This window comes from Asparagus officinalis, chromosome 1, assembly GCF_001876935.1.
Source record: "Asparagus officinalis chromosome 1, Aspof.V1, whole genome shotgun sequence".
Lineage (NCBI taxonomy): Eukaryota > Viridiplantae > Streptophyta > Magnoliopsida > Asparagales > Asparagaceae > Asparagus > Asparagus officinalis.
The window spans coordinates 74118319-74132687 of NC_033794.1; the positions used below are offsets into that span (position 1 = coordinate 74118319).

The 14369-nt window shown below is 31.8% G+C and overlaps 1 pseudogene; it reads right to left on the reverse strand.

Moving 5' to 3' along the window:
* LOC109835828 lies at positions 616-2281 on the reverse strand (annotated as a pseudogene).

Below are 14369 nucleotides of genomic sequence, written 5' to 3' on the forward strand. Positions count from 1 at the left end.
TACCTGAAAACTTGACACCAATATCATATCTCAAGCAGCAAAATTGCACAACATTAGAATAGTTCTCTAAATTAATATCCACAAGGTCTAAACTAGCTTTCATCCCTTAAGGATTTCACAATGCTAGTTATAACCAAGAAGGAACTAACCAGATAGTTACACAATGTCTAAAAATAATTAAAGTTGACAAGCCTTCACATTATTTAGGCAAAAAAAAACATCCATCTAGCGTTGAACTCCTTTACAAATTAAAATTTTATAAGGAATATACTATTACTTAATTTAACTAATTCTAAATCATGGATACATATGGATTCTTGACATTATTGGTATCAAACCAATAACGATTCATACAAGCTAAATCCTCTAAGCGATAATTAGGTCAAAGAAACAATTTGAATTTGATAAATTTATTTGCATCTATATTAAGATGCTTTTTCGCGTTCAAAAATTGTGCATAAATTTTTATATTATTTTGATTACAAAATATTGGATTTCTATCCATAGCATTCCAATTCCAAGAATTGAAACAAATTAGAGTTCTTAATTCTCTACGACATCTCAGAGATAGAATATTTACCGGAACAAACAAATCATAATGCTTTTTGTTTCTATTCACAAGCACATTGTAGTGTCGTGCAATGGATCCATCAAAATTCTTTTTATCAACATATCTATTTTTATTATGCATTTTTCATTAATTCGGCGCTTATTTTTTATCAACCAATGAAACACCAAGGGTTTGATATATAATATGTTTTTCATCTTTTTTCATAGATAGCTGAATTGGTTCAATAATAAATATTCCCTTTTTTATTAATTCTGTAAGAGTTAGGTCTTTCTGAATCAACATTATATCCATATGCATCTCTCCTTTTTGAATTAAGGATATTGCAATTTCCCTTGGATCTATGAGTCTAAGTAGAAGACAATATACCTTAATATTATTGATCATTCTTTTCATTCAAGGGATCATCCCATTGTAATTGAAAAAAGCAATACTTAGATTGGATTTTGTAGTTTTTTTTTTGCAGTGCCTCAGCATGACATAAACGTGTAAGAGGTTTAAAAATCAATTTTCTTTTTATGAGAGCTAAAAACAAATCACTTATTTTGGCTTTTTGATCTCATATTGTAGGGTGGATCTCGAAAGATATGTAAGATCTTCCTTCAAGCTAGGGATGTCAATTTTAGCCCATACCCATTTACCCACCTGACCCGCCCATCATTTGGCCCGCCCAACGTCCACTCATTTAATTAAATGGGTCTAACTGGGCAGGTTCATTTTACATTATTCTAAATGGGCACTAAATGGGCAGTGTTTATCCGCCCGTTTGCCCACCCACCGTATTCCCAAAACCAAAAACAAAACCCGATCCCAAATTCTGAAATTCCCAATCTCCTCTTTCTCCTCCGCCTCAATCCCAATCTCCTCCGCCTCAATCCCGATCCCAATCTCCTCCGCCTCCTCCTCCTCCGCCGCAGCCTCAAGTGCCTTTCGAACCCAAAACCTACGACGCCAATCGAATACGACGTTCCACAGAATTCTATATGTATCTATGAGATTGAGTGTGGAATTATATTTACTAGCTTTGAATTAAGTATTTGTTTCCCTCCTTTTCCTTGCATTTCTTTACTCCATTCCTTCAAATCCTCATACCACTCGGGGAATTGGAATAATAACATACAACCGATATTTTTAGCCATTATCAATAAGGGTAATGTAACGTATTTTCTAAGAAAAGATTGGGTCACTAATATCAAACCTCTTATTGCTTGAGTAAATATAAAGGTATCCTAAGCTTCTGATATTATTATTCGTTCATTTTCCTCTTTACAAATGAATTGACTACGTCCAAATATTGTAGAGATGAATAGACATATCTATATAAAATAGATGCTATAAATAATCTAAAAAGGGCTATACTTAAAGAAAAAAATGCACTTTTTAAAAAATCATACTAATATGAGGAAACATTCAAATTTTGATGGATAAAGTTTGTGGATGGAATTAACCATTTCAATAATAAATCAAAATCCATTACTCCTCGATCAAAATAAATTCTGATTGCTTTGATGAATAAAATAAATAATATCAATACAAGCAGACGAAATAACATAGTATTGTCCGACTCATGAGGATAGGTGTAAGTATATTTATTTCTAAAGTATTTAAGTATTGTATTCTCTTTCTTGCATTATGATCAATTTTATATAATTTTTTTTAAAATAACACCTTATTATTCGTATTCATTGTTGATAAAAGTAAATTTGATTCCATAAATAAAATATCCCATTCAAAAAATTGAAAAGTCGAACCAACTGGGACTTTTTTAGAGATTGGATGCAGTTAGTAATTCATGGTCTGACATGTACATAATGAAAACTTCATTCTCAATTCTATGAGAATTCTTAAGAAAGCGTTTCATTTGCTTCTCTTCCATAGAAGTTTCATTTTCCCAGAATGTATCCTAATTTTTGGTCTAATTCTTCTTTGGACAATCGATTCAACCTCTGATCAAAAAGCAACAAGTTTAGTAATGAGTAAAACGGCCCTATTGTTCCGATGGAAAGAAGAACCTATAATTAGCCTTTTGAGAAATTACCAAACAAACAATTTCAATAAAATCTTTCAATTTCTTATTTTACTATGTTCAACTCTATGTATTCCTCTATCCGTAGAGTACATGGAATGTACAGAAATGGCTATAACAGAGCTCTATTATTCATATTAACAGCTACTCTAGAAGGAATGTTTTTGTGCTGCTAGTGATTTAATAACTATCTTTGTAGTTCCAAAATGTTTCAGTTTATGGTCCTACCTATTATCTGGATATACCAAGAGTGATGTATGGTCTAATGAGGCTACTACGAAATATTTACTCAGGGGTAGGGCAAGCTCTATTCTGGTTCATGATCTCTTGGCTATATGGTTTATCTGGGGGGAGATTGAGTTTTAAAAAATAGTGAATTATCTTATCAATACACAAAATGCATAATTCCCCAGGAATTTCAATTGTGCTTATGTCCATCACTGTAGGAATTGGGTTCAAGCATTCTTCAGTCCCTTTTCATCAATGGACTCCTGACGTATACGAAGGAGTGTTGTTCGCTTGACAAGTTCCTACCTCCATGACAATTACTAAGATATTTGGATTTTTTCAAAACTCCATAGCAATGCAGAAGAGAAATGATATCCTCACTCGAGCCAATACATAACTTTCACTGGAAGTTTTTTTAATCTTTTTGTTCAAATAACAATTAAGGTGAAGCAGGGTCAAGAACAACGAATCTCTTTATGATAAACATATTCATTTTGCAAGTTAGTTATTACAGGTAGTTCCTACAAAGGATCAGACAAATGACATATACAATACTTGAATTATCGATGTAGATACTACCAAGGTTTTAAATGTCGGATGCGGATTTATGTCGGACGACTGAAATCCATGTCGGATAGCGGAAATCGGAGATATATCAGGGGACATGGACTAAATATCAGATTGCCATATCGGGTGGTACACATATATATAATATCATATCCTAAATGTAATCTAAACATTCCTAAATTCAATATAAGCATACTTTGGATAACGACGGCGATGGGTGAATTCCGACGTCGCAGGGAGACAGTGCCGACGACAGGACGTCGCAGGGAGACAGTGTCGGGGCTCTTCTTCTTTTTCGTCTGCTCGGGGTCCTTCGGATGAGTCACCGACCACCCTCTTCCCTTTATCCCGACAAACTCTGTCGTCCTCGGGTTCGGTTGGGGTATGGATTTCGGGGCATAACGGGAGATGGATGACGGGGACCGAGATGGAGGTGGGGGAAGGGTGTCGTCGTTCACGAAAGGAGTGATCGGTTTCTAAGTCCGCTATAGCCCTAATTTTTCTCTTTTCTTTCTATCGGGTTCATAAGAAACCCTTAAACATGAGAATGAGTCAAACATGTTTGAGTTTATCACTAAACTCAATCCCAATAATAAAAAACAGATCTAAAAAAAAGATCATATCGATCGATTTTTCAAGACTTTATAATCGGCCGATATGCCCGATATGGCCCCGATATTTCCGATTTGGTCCTGAAAACTGATATACGAGTTAAAAACGCTCATGTCGTGTCGCTCAAGCCCTCAAACCGACATGTCGACCGACATGTCCGACATGTCGGTCGACATTTAAAATCTTGGATACTACATAGTTGGTTCTCATCCTTTAGAGACTACGAGTGTAATAGGTTCATCCGTTGACAAAAGAATCACCCTAAGATGATCATCTCATGGCTGTTGAGATTGAATCAAATTAGATGGTTCTACATCTCAATCTTTCTGACTTGCTCCTATGGAACCAAGGTCAAAAGATTAAGAAAGCTAGTCATTCACAACCATTGATGAAGGATTCCTCAAAAAGTTAAGGATTCATTATCCTTTTTAGAAATCGAATAGGTTCGGTCTTATACTATACATACGTGAGGAAGGTAATAAGAAAAGAAAGAAGATGAGTTCTTTCTTCTTTCTTCTTTCTTCTTTCTTCTTTCTTCTTTCTTCTATCACTTAGGAGCCGTGTGAGATGAAAGTCTCATGCACGGTTTTGAATAAGAGAAAGAAGTGAGGAATCCTCTTTTCGACTCTTAATTCTCCCACTCCAGTCATTGCTTTTCTTTTTGTTACTTAGAAAATAACTGATTTAGCTTTAGCCACGCGAATTTTTGATATTTCTTTTTATTTCTCATCAAACGAATGACATCTTCTTTTGGTAATTCTAATTATTCTTAGCATGACATTGGGAAATCTCATTGCTATTACTCAAACAAGCATGAAACATATGCTTGCATATTCATCCATCGGTCAAATCAGATATGTAATTATTGGAATAATTGCTGGAAACTCAAATGATGGATATGCAAGCATGATAACTTATATGTTGTTCTATATCTCTATGAATCTAGGAACTTTTGCTCTCATTATATCATTTGGTCTACATACTAGAACAAATAGCATTCAAGATTATGCAGGACTATACACAAACGATCCTTTTTTGGCTATCTCCTTAGCTATATATATCTTATCCATAAGAGGTCTTACTCCAGTAGCAGGTTTTTTCAGAAAACTTCATCTATTCTGATGTGGATGACAAGTAGGCCTATATTTCTTGGTTTTAATAGGACTCCTTACAAGCATTGTTTCCATCTACTATTATCTAAAAATAATCAAGTTAGTAATGACTGACGAAACTAAGAAATAAGCCATCACATGCGAAATTATAGAAGATCTCCTTTAAAATCAAACAATTCCATCAAATGGAGTATGAATGTATGTGTGATAGCACCTACTATACCAAAAATATCAATGAACTTTTCTTGCAATTGCTCAGGATACCATTTTTTAGCTTCTAGGCCTATATCTTAGCTCAAGAAACATCCTACTAACAAGAATAAAAGAATTAGAACAATAGTTCCGCCTAAACTGGGCTGGGGTTATGAACTTATAATCATGGAATCAACTAAATCACCAGATTATAAGTTTATTCCATACCGGACCAGACCGAAATAGGGTTATATACATTCTTATTATAAGAATGGGTCATTTGAGCATATACAAATAGATACTATGTTTCTGTATGGATCCCCACATCATTACATTCTGTTTAGGATTAGGAATAGGCGTAATAGGACCTATTTTTGACATATCTATCATTATTTGGGTACCATATTCACTTCCTTAGGCTTCTATTGAATCGAGAAATAGGTTTGATTGTACATCTTTTTGATATATAGGGTATCCTATGGATAATTCAAATCGAAGTAATTTGATGTCTGATTTGGGCCTATATGACATTACCAATCGATAGAATTACTCCATCCACCTTTGTCATATATTCCATATATCACACTAAATGGATATCATATTCATGGAATACGATTCACTTTCAAGATGCTTTGACGGTGAAATGGTTGACACGCAAGACTCAAACTCTCGTGCTAAAGAGCATAAAGGTTCGAGTCCTCTTCAAGGCATAATATTAAGAATGCTCATTGAATGAGCAATTCAAGAATAGATTTCGGATCTAATCAATATTGATATACTAAGTATCTTATCTGTTAATACGAAGTATTCTAGCAATCCCCACAATCTGAGTTCGATCTGTTAGAATTAGAATGGGTTCAGTAACAGATCACGAAATCCCAGCGACTTCTCTATCTAATGAATGAGTCCTTTTGGAAATCGATTGCCTTGTGCCATCCCCAAGAATATGATTCAACAGGAATCATAGAGGGGTATATTGATAGAAACCTCTAGTAAAATACCCACCAATGTCCATAACCCAACAAATAAAGTATATCACATAGTCTGTTTTAGGGATTGATAACTTACCCATTTAGTGACTTTAGCACTAGACATTTCCAAAATGGATACTATTGGGTCAGGTGAATTAAAGAATAGAAAGACGCTTGCTGGCATTCCAACCTTCTCCTTCCAGGGCCTATCCGAAAGAAAATCCAATACCTCTTGGTCGTAAATATTTGAATAGGATGAATCGCTTCCATGGATATCTTTGCTTAGGGAAAAAACAATTAGAATTAGGCTTGGTCAACCGGAATATGTATTATCCATATGGGAGATCATCCAATTGTGAAGATCTATTGACTTAATACGAAGAGAAATGTCTACCTATTTTCTTTAGTTATTCAGTTAAACCAATAATTCATTATTGGACCAAATAGCAATGATCATTTCATCGGACACGTGTATTTTTTATTTTTCAACGGATTTCCCTGGTTTTATTAATGTAAATTATTTGATGTAGTGAGTGATAGGTTCTGGTTATTCACCGTTCAAGAATTCTTATTTAGACAGTTCATATCTTTCATGCATAGTGTTTTGATCTAAAATTTCAATTCTTCCATGCTTCAGCAGTATTGTTTCATAGAGCTAAGGTCCAAAATATGGAATAAACAAGTGTTTTCACGAATCTACGACCCGGCCAATTCTGTTCCACTTAATCCCTTTTACATGGCCACATATCTTTACGGCTAAGGAATGGAAAATCTTTCTCTTGTTACATGAATCAAATGTTTCATTTCATTCGGGGAAAGACAACTCTTTCTCAACAAGTCTTTGTCATTTGATCCAATAGCGTTCCATTAGATAGGAAGAGATTTGATAAATATTGATAACTCTTAGACAGAAAGATTAGTTAGATAATGAACTATTGGTTCTAAGCCATCTTTGACGATAAATCAATAATTCGATTTCTTGTGTATTCTTGATGAACTAGCATTTGTATATAGATGTAGGAGGATGTGTTTGGGAAGTAATAGGGCCATTTGACATCTCTTCATCTGCAAAGAATTCCCAACGTAAAAACACAAAGACAAAGAGCTGATCTTTGAATAGGAAAAAGAATGGATCCGCACGGTCCCAAATGAATTGGCTTATTCAAAAAAAACATTGTTCTTTGGAAGATCTATCTTGTATCTAGTATTGCGTGGTTCCACTCTTAAAAAACTCTGAATCATTCTCTTGAGCTCATCCTCATGATCTGCTTGCCTCGAAATGACCCAACCCAATAGGAAAATCCCAAATCAGTGGGCCTTTCGACACAATCAAATAAATTACCACAAGGATGCCATAATCTAGGAGCCCACATTATGTGAGTGAACAAAACCTCCTCTATCTATCTGTGAGGATCCCGCCAGAGCGCCTTCTACTTCTAATAGGCCATGAACTAGATTAGGATCATTCTTAATGAATCCCCTAGTACATGAAAGAATAAAAAAATGCTTTTGTTGTTGCGAAATAAAAAGCCCTTGTATATTAATGCAAGTATTTAATTTATTCGAAGCTATTAAAGTGGGATCCACTTTTTGGGGAATATTAGTCAAAGTAATAACAAGTAAGTCGACTCATTCACATACAGATCATGAACGTTTAGTTTCCATACAATGCAAGGAGACATTGGTATTGCTAATTCAAATTGAAGACTGATATCAAACCGAATCATATGGTTACTAGAAAGCAATTACTTGTTGAAGCAAAAAAGAGGATTCATAGTGTTTTGAGTGTCGTAACCATTCCAAATTACACATCGCAGCAAAAATGGCTATCCTATTTTATGATAATATTCTCCTTATGTGGTGTTTATGCAGTTTAACAACGCAAAGAAGTCCAATAATCAATAAATGAAAAAGTGCACAGTACACAGGATCAAGTCATGCACTACTACGAAAGGCAGATATCCCATTAACACAGTAGTGAGGATGAGAGATGCTTTTCGTCTTTCAGACCCTAGTAAACATTCCAATTCCAAATGATGGAATTCGAAATTCACCTAGCCTGTTTGGATGGAGGGTAGAGAAGGGGAAGGGAAGAGAAATCTCATTTTAATTTTGTTTGGGAGTTTCATTTAGGAGGATAGAGAAGGGGAACGGAGGGAAATTTGGACCAAAATCTTACACCCCAAATTGGGGTGTAATGGAGGGGAAGGGAAGGAAGGGGAAAAATTCTCCTTCCTTGCCTTCCTTAAGTGAACTCCCAAACATACCACTAACCTTTATCAAATGACATTTTACCAAATGGTCCCAATTCTACAAAAGCAAATTCAAGTCTAAGGACGAACCACCAAACCCTCTACATATTGGACAAGGGGCAATTATCCATGTCCGGGGCACATATTAATGATGAATTCGTCAAATGAGTTACCATTCAGAGACATATACTTCAAAACTAATACTTTATTTACCCAAAAATTCTCTTATTTAAACCTAACCAATGACAAGCTCTCATCTTTCATCACACTACCCAAAACCCAATTCTATCCAAATGCCAAAACACTAAACCCCAACTAAACGGCATCAAAGCAAAAAAAACTAATACAAGTGACAAAAGTTCACAATGAACTAATAAACCAATACATCAATAGTGAAAACAGGAGAACGCCAAAATAGGAAAGCAAAGAGCCTTTATCTTACTCAACCAAATCAAAATCCGAGACCACTATCAGACTCCAGGGTTTGAATTGCAAAGCATACCCATTGAAAACGATCCCATGCTGCTCTCGGTCCCGAGTCTTGAAATCAGCCGAGCAGAAGAGACTGCAGTATGAAATGGGAGGAGAGATTGGAGAGAACCCAATTCGCGAGGAACCCTGGAAATTGAGAAAATTGCATTATTGGAAAGAGAGAAAGGGGGGAAAGTGTAAATAAAGGAAAAGCGAAAGGGGAGGAGGAAAAGAAACTGTTGCCTTGGGAAGGAAGAGAGAGGAGTTGAGGAGATGGGTTTCTTGGTGGCGTGCTTGAGGAAGGACCTAAATTCCTTAAGCTGGTGTTTTCCTTATTTTCATGTTGTTTTTATTAAAAAAAAATATTATGCGTTTGAAAATTATAATATTTTGTTTAGCTAAATTATCCTCATGATAATTATTTTAAAATAATTTTTTTATATTTTAAGTATGGTATTTTGGTTTTGAGTTCGAAAATGTGTTAATATATTATCTAACATAATATATTAAACATAATTAATATATAGTTATTATCGATATATTTATTATATTATACTATATTATAGTTCATCTAATATATTAGTAATATTTATTAAATAATATAAAGTATATTGTTAATTAAAATATCTTATATAATAATATAATAATATAAAAATAATAAAAAGGTTATTAATAACAAATAATAATATAATAATATACTATATAATATTATAATCACTATAGTATTATTAATTTTTTAATAAATAATATGTAATATATTAATAAGTATAAAATGTTATATAATAATAGCATATAAAATAATAAAACAAAAATAAAATAATATATGATAATAATATATTATTTAGCATATATTATATAGTAAATGTAATCTATTATAAAGTTAATATATTACATAATAAATAATATAAATTATAATGTAAAATAATTTTTAATACTAAAATAATTTATTGCTAACAAATGTTAATGTAATAATAATATTAATAATAACATAATAATATTTATTTATATAATAAATTATTAATATACTATTAAAGTAATTATTAATAAACTCTAAAATATTAAAAACTATAATATACTATATAATGTTGAAATATTTAAAATATATTATAATATACGAGTAATAACATAATAATAATATCATCATTATATTTTATTAATAATAGTATAATATATTATTAATAATAAAATAATATTATTTTAAAATATTATATAATATGTTGCAATAACAAATTGAAATACCAAAATAATTAAATATATTTTATTTAAAAATAATATGTAATAATTATAATGTAATATAATACATTAAAGTACAATATAACATTATAATACATTATATTATATTAATATATTTAATACTAATGTTATAATAAGTCAAACAAGTGTTGCCCAAAAACACTCTGCATGGTTTTTTTGAAAACTTTTTAGGGGGAAAACATAACATCATTATGTTTTTTTTACAAAAAACACAATATAGAAAACACCATGGTGTCCAAACGAATAATGTTTTGTTTGCATTTGCATTTGCATTTATACGCCTTAAGCTTTATTTTGGCTTAGTCTCACTTTGATACTCCAAATTTTATCTATATTCTTAGTTTAATCCCCAAAGTATTATTTTAATCTTTGACACCCCTAAAGTTTTAATCTCATTTCACTTTGGTACTCCGTTGTATTTCTTTACACTTTGACACCCCAATGTTTCGCCACCTCTATCTAGATAATGTTAGAATTTCTAAGTTTATATCACATGCTTAGCAACTAGGTAACATGGATCTAAGTGTATCAGATGTTAAGGACATGGTATAAATTTGGCAAAAGTTTTAATACAATGTGAACGAGTTATCAAAGTGAATAACAAAAGAAACTTTGGGGTACAAAGTGTTGAAGAAATATTCTAGGGTATCTAAGTGGAGTGATATTGAAACTTTTGGGCATGAAAGTGTTGAAAAAAATACTCTGGGAGATCAAAGTGAAAAAGTGTTTAGATTTTGGGGTATAAAAAGTGAAAATATAATTCTTTTTTGTATTTCACATTTAAATATCTTACTAGTGTTTAAGCCCATTCTAAGCACGGTTTTATCGCAATTCATCTACATTTCGTCGTGTTTCAATCACTCTTATCTGAATATATTTTTAAAGATGTAAGAACTCAACCACCTTCGAAACACGTGAACTCCACAAACACGTGAGCCCTACTCTCACCCACCCCCATTGAGGTTAGATAACATGTACCCATCTGAAAATAATGATATTAAACAACTTATATAAAGCTATAATTAAAATTAAAATCATTTAAACTAATTTTTACATAATAAATGGATAAAATGAAGATAATCAAAATATCCGAAATGCAACTTGAATGAAATTAATATATAAGATAGATTCATGTTTAAAAAATATTATTCACAAATGATGCATCACCAAGAAAAGTTCTTAATCAATCAAACAACCATAGGATATAATAAGAAAAAATATAAAGAAAAGCTCTAATAATTTCTAATTATTTTTTCTCCGTCTTAATCCTCTTCTTGAAAGTTGAAAGAGTTGGTTCTTTGTCTATTTCTGCAAAATAATACATGATTATTTAGTAACATTAAAAAATTATATAACAAAATTAATTAATGTATAAATAAGCCAACCTGATTATATCCTTATTTTTCCACTGGTTATAGGTTGGGTTTAAATGCAGAAGAATCAAGTGTAGCAATATGTGAAACATCTAAAATCTTCTTTTTCCATTTGCTATTAGTGGTGGATATCATCGTGGATAAGTTTGGAGTTAATTTAACAGATTGATTATCAACAGTGCCATCCTAATTCAATTCAATTTGTTTCTCATCCTGTGATAATAATACATTCATCTTAGAACAACATGTTAATGATTTAATTTTTAAAATAATGAAACTAATATTATATTTAGCAAACATCTTCTTCTTCAAATTTTTATCAATACTATTTCTAGGTGTCGATAAGTCAGGAGTATATTAAATTGATTGACTGTCATCACCATTAATCAGCGTCACATCGAGTGATTTTTCATCCTTTGATAAAAAAATTTAGTATTAAAACAATGAATACATTTCATACAATTGAGGAATGTAATTTTATTAATAAGATTATGGAAATATTACCTTTCCATCAGTTAGCCATTGAGTTTTTCATTGTTCACATCATCATTAATATTTTTAATGACCATGTAGTCTTTAATGTATTTACTTGTGTTAAACTTTGTAACCTTAACATGAAAACACATATTTCTACCAATTAATCTCTTGATTGCAAGAAGAATCTCCTTGTTATCTGCATCTTATTTAAGCAAATATATTCTAATTTTCAATTTATTCTATTAAAATGAAAACGTATTAAAATTTTAATATAATTGACCAAACCCAGCAAAGATGCTAATTCTGAAGGACCAATTTTTATCAAACGAAGAACGTCGTGATGAAATGTTACAAATATAGTGATGTATATTCCATCCGTCACTTGTAAGGTAAGTTAGTATCTAACGTTAAATACATATTCGCGTTATATATTAATTATTCAATTTAAATTTCAAAAAACAATTTTAAGTAGTAATTTTGAATATTAAATATTTAGAATTTTAATTTCTAAATTTTTCAGATCATCACTGCTTTTTCTTCTATAATCTTTCAAAGATCAACTCTAACTTTTAGCAGTTTTAATTATAGTAATTTCAATTTAATAATTCTTCCAAGATAACTACTTTTTTGTTTTTAGTTTTTAATTTATTTAATATTTAATTGTTTAGGATATTATTTTTGAAAGGCCATTGATTTATTAATTTTATTTATTTAATCTCTTAAAAATTAACTATTTTGGACATTATTAATTTTATTTTTTTAATGTTTTAAATATTTAGCTATTTAAATATTTAACTATTTCCAAAGGTCATTGATTTATTAATTTTAGTCTTTGATTTATTTATTTCAATTTCAAATAATAATCTTGAATAACTAACTATTTAAAATATTAATTTTAAAAATAATAGCTACTTAGAATATCTATTTCAAATAATAATCTTAAGTTGATTTTTCTCATAATTAAAGATATAATGAGTTTATTTTCTTACGAATAGATAATTTTCCATTAAAATACTTACCGTAGAAATTGTTATAGTACTTCAATTATTGAGTAATAATCTCCATTCAATAGCAGACAAGTGTCCCACATTAACTGCCTAATCAAATGGGTTCACCTTTTTGAGATAAAAAAATGCCCAGCTCGGACAACTTGAAGGGTCGATATCTCGGGTAGCTGCCTCAAAGGGCGGTACGTGTCGACCTCCTCATTAGGTCGACTCCCCAAGTATAAAACCCAAAATTTTTGAATATTTTATGATAAATAATAATAAATATGTTATATATTTATAAATAACATATTATGATTTTTAAGTATATATATATATATAAGAGCAAATGCACAAATCATGCTCGATGTGTAAATCTGGAAATTTATGATTAGTGGAGAGTTTTTATATTTTACACACTGATAAGTTATGAATATAGAAAAACTTAAAAGACCAAAGTTGTAGATATCTTCAGCAGCTTTCCAACAAATCTTTAATCACCTTATTCTGAGATCGGATACGAAAGTTACAGCCAAAATACCGAAGAATATGTTTCTAGTCAGACTGGGTTTTCAGTTTCGGGTTTCGGGTGTTGGGCTGTAGTTTTTCGAGTTTGCTGTCATATATACACATGATCAAACACGAAAATACCTCTTTTCTCCTGTGTTCCAAACCCTAGCAGCCTATCTCCTCCTCTCTCAAACCCTAGCCCTAAACTTGTGTTCTCGGGGAAGTTTCATGAGGCGAAAGCGAGGAGAAGACAAGATTTGCAGCGTTTGGCATCGATGGATCATTCTCACATGTTTTTGGGAGTTCATCAACACCCCTCAGGCGAGTAACATCTCGTCCAGACCTACCCCATGTTCTTAAAAGTTTTCTAATGATTTTAATGGGTTTTTGTTGATCCTAAAACGTATATTTGAGTATAAAAAAGATGTTCTTTATAGCATATGATGCGAAAATCTTGTGTTTTAGTTTATCAAAAGTCCACCAACGTTTTGGGTAATAAAGATCTAGAGCTGAAATAATTTAATCATGAGTTAAATCACAACTTCTTGTTTTCGAAACGTTTTAACATGTGTGTTTATGCTTGGGGTTTCTGGCGATGTATTTATGACTATTAGAAATGTTAGATTTTTGTTTAAGAAGAAATTATCAAGTTTTAGATCTGTTTCGAAGCAGACAGAAACCTGTAGAGGGTTTCTGTCTGTTTCGCGGTCGACCGTGATGGACACGACGGTCGACCGCTGGGCGTACAGATGGGTAGAATCTGTCTGCCC